The sequence below is a fragment of the Stylophora pistillata genome, chromosome 9, assembly GCF_964205215.1.
Source record: "Stylophora pistillata chromosome 9, jaStyPist1.2, whole genome shotgun sequence".
In the NCBI taxonomy this organism is placed as follows: Eukaryota; Metazoa; Cnidaria; class Anthozoa; order Scleractinia; family Pocilloporidae; genus Stylophora; species Stylophora pistillata.
The window spans coordinates 8,065,363-8,068,798 of record NC_142527.1 but is presented as its reverse complement, the minus strand read 5'-3'; the positions used below and the strand labels follow the sequence as shown (position 1 = coordinate 8,068,798).

Below are 3,436 nucleotides of genomic sequence, written 5' to 3'. Positions count from 1 at the left end.
CGGTAGCGTCAAGAATGACAAAAACTGCTTCACCCATTATCTGACAATCGCTATCTTAGGAGGATTGTTGTTTATGTTATCAATCATCCTTGCTGTGGTTTTGGTACTGCTACGGAAGAGACAAAGTGAGATAGATACTTGGATTTTATTGGAATTTCATTTACAAATCTAACACTAATTTTAGCCCGCTTTGTCATCTTGGTCATCTAATGGCAGACTTGATTAAAAAAAATCAAAAAAAATCTAACTAGGTAGTTAGATCTTATTGTCATTTCAGTTAAAACTTAACTTTAATCTCTAGTCCCACTATTATCCTGGTAACCTAGGGGCAGACTTGATATAAAAAATTGAAGAGATGCTTAAAATCAAACGAACAGGTTGACCACTTTCAAAGTTTAAGTGGTAAGTTTAGGATTAGAAAAACACGAGTTGTGGCAAATGCAAAAAAATATACCCTATTTTTCTTAGGCGTTCTGTAATCAAATACTATGATGCCTTTGAAGATCGACTTATTCTCCAAAAATAACACCCAATTAAAGAACAATAAAATTACACTATGCGAAATCGAAAAAATATCAATCAAGACGCCCCAAAGAAGATAGTGAATAATTCTAGGTAAGCTGGGGGTCTTATTGAAGTAATGGCTTTTACGGCTGAGGGTTAACATTATCCCTTCGTTTTCACCAGAAATTTAGGGTTAACCCTCTTTACGACTATCCCTTGAAATTTTTCAATTTTTGCAACTAACGTCTAAATTTTTTAGCCGTGTTACAGCTATCGTTAAACGCCATTGAGATTCTCTAAGCTTTGCCACGCCTTCTTGGCTGGTCAAGTTTTTCAACCTACATGTCTGTTGAAGCCTGACTTCAACTTTTACATGAGTTTAAATTTTAACTCTTCGGAGGAAATAAAAATATATTTTTTCCTGTTTGTTTGTTTTCATTTTTGTTTTGTGTTGTTTCAGTTTAAGTTTTCTTTTTATTTTGGTCTCTGATGATGGTATTTGATTTTATTCAACAGATGTAATAAAAGAAACTGTTATAAAGTAAGTAGCCCCCTTTTCGCCTGTTTTTATTTTTTATTTATTCAGTCTGATGTAAATCAAATATGCGATTGGTTTGATCCAGGAGAGCAAAAAAGACATCTCACCGCGCGGTAAGAATGATAACTTTCCAATGTTTTTAAAAGTGACAAAAGCTAACAGCACAAAAAAACTCTCCAGTATGTTATTCCAGATTAAAATGACCCCCTCTTGCAATCAGTGTAAGGTGACACCTTCAGACTCGCCTTGTGCATGTTAGCGGAGTGTTAAGACGTAGTTACAATAGATTCCGAAAGAAAGCCGTTCCTTGTCCTCTCCTCATAAGGTAGCAAGGCTGATGCAACTTTGAAAGACACTTTAAATAGGCCATTACATTGTTTATTTGTATGCTGTCATTGTACAGGAATCAACATGGCCTCAGAGAAAGGTTGCCGTTGAATGCTTTGAATGTCAGTGCCCAGCTTAGCTTAGCGGCGGGAAGTAAGAGAAACCAAAGTGAGCCGTCTGTCCAACAGGAGGGTGTATATACCGCGCTGTGTTCAGAGTCAGTGATGGTAATTACACAACCAAAGAGATTAGAATTACCCAAAATGAATGTTATAACTAGAAGTATAATTAACGACTGTCTAATTTCACTTGGCAACGTTTATGGTTTCTTTCTACTTTTTTCATTGTATTTACGAGTTCAGTCGTGTTTTCAAGCATTAATAGTTTTGAAAGGACTCAAGAGCAGGTTTCGATAACCATGCACACCTACTAAGTCAATAGTACCATCGTGTTTCTAACGACTACCACTGAATATTTTGCAGACCTCTGATGAGGATGGGTCCCGAACGTACGCTTCCCTTGTGAAATCAAAGGATGAAGACAACGACATTGAATATGAAAATCAAATATCTGTTCTTGAGTATATTAATGCTTAAGTGTATTGTTCATAAGACGGGTATCGTTAATCCGTAAAAGGTAGAGGTGAACGAAATATCGATAGTGTGTGTCTTTGCAAAGCCATAGAGGAAAAAACAACAATTTCCATTGGCATTGGGATAGTTTAATGGTGGTTTGAGCAACCCTGTCCTTGAAATATGTTCTATGTAGACGAAAAGTAAACTATGCTTTTAGCATAGTTGAGTTTCTCGTTGCCATGCACCCACCAATAACGTAGCTCCATTTTCTGCCTTTAAAAGCACACACAACCCACAATTCCTTTATTCACTCCGACGAAGGGCTAACGCTCGAAACGTCAGCTTTTGTAATCATTACGGTGGCCAATTTACCTTTTCAACTTTGTTGATATATCCAAATTATTTCGTTACTCCCACCGACGCAGCCCCAGACAGTTTCTTTCGAAACTATCAGCCTTTATTCATATGCTTTTAGCTCGTCTAGGCAATCTCATCTGTTCACGCTATCGCTTAATTAGAGCTTGTTGCAGTCTCGCCATTAAAATGAATAAAATGTAATAATAACAATGATAATATTAGGTGATTGATTGTGATCTTTTCTTACTGTACTATGTAGTTAATCATTATTAATTATTTGATAGGATCATGTGTGAATTTTTTTCTCCACCATTTTACAAACGCTTAAGTAAAGGTGAATGATCTGTATTCCTGTCTCTCGGTGAATGTCATATTTTAGTATCTCTTTATCAATTTTGTACTCAACCTTGCTCAGAGTTCTTACTTCATGTGACTGACTTTGATTGTATGACGTTAGATTATAGGATGAATAAGACCAATGAAACAGTAAAACGCACTGAAATCTGCGCTTTTTTACTGTTTTATTTTATCATTTTTATTTTTTTTAATTGTTTAATTATTAATGCTTTTTAATTGGGGGGGGGGATTAATTAAAAAAAAAAAAAAAAAGACTGGTACTCCTTGACATACTTTTCTTAAATCCCGAGATATCTAGCACGACTGTCGTACTGGAGGAACTCAAAGAGTCATGGCTTTAACGGCCAACGGTCAGTTAGAATTCTGGGCAATTAGCAGCTACAGGTTTAAAACTTTCCATTGCTTTCACCAGAATTTTTTTCCTTTTCTTTTTTTTTTTTTTTTTTTTTTTTTTTTTTACAGTTAACCTCCTGTAGGACAAACTATTAAGGTTTATCATTTTTTAACGCCTAATGGCTAAGATTCCTCATTTCATACTTCTTTAGCAATGCAACACCACAGATGTAGATACATAAGACACATAACAAAAGTATAACATAAAGACATGTCTCCTCCAAAGATCAAAACTCGTCTAAATTACTTCTAAGGGTAACAAGGAGGTTGAATTATGAAAAACTGAACTTGGTCTAAAAAAAAAAAGAAAGGAGAAAAGCGCCATACTAGGAATACTTAAGCTTAGTGATGTTAAATCGTTCTACAGAGCTGGTCACACGTTTCC

General features: G+C 35.4%; 1 long non-coding RNA gene across 1 annotated transcript; it reads left to right on the top strand.

Annotated features, from left to right (window-relative positions):
• Positions 1-968: 968 nt before the first annotated feature.
• LOC148723056 (uncharacterized) lies at positions 969-2,649 on the top strand. Its single transcript, XR_015991367.1, has 3 exons — positions 969-1,045; positions 1,446-1,596; positions 1,852-2,649. It is a non-coding gene; the product is annotated as an uncharacterized LOC148723056 (long non-coding RNA).
• Positions 2,650-3,436: the final 787 nt, after the last annotated feature.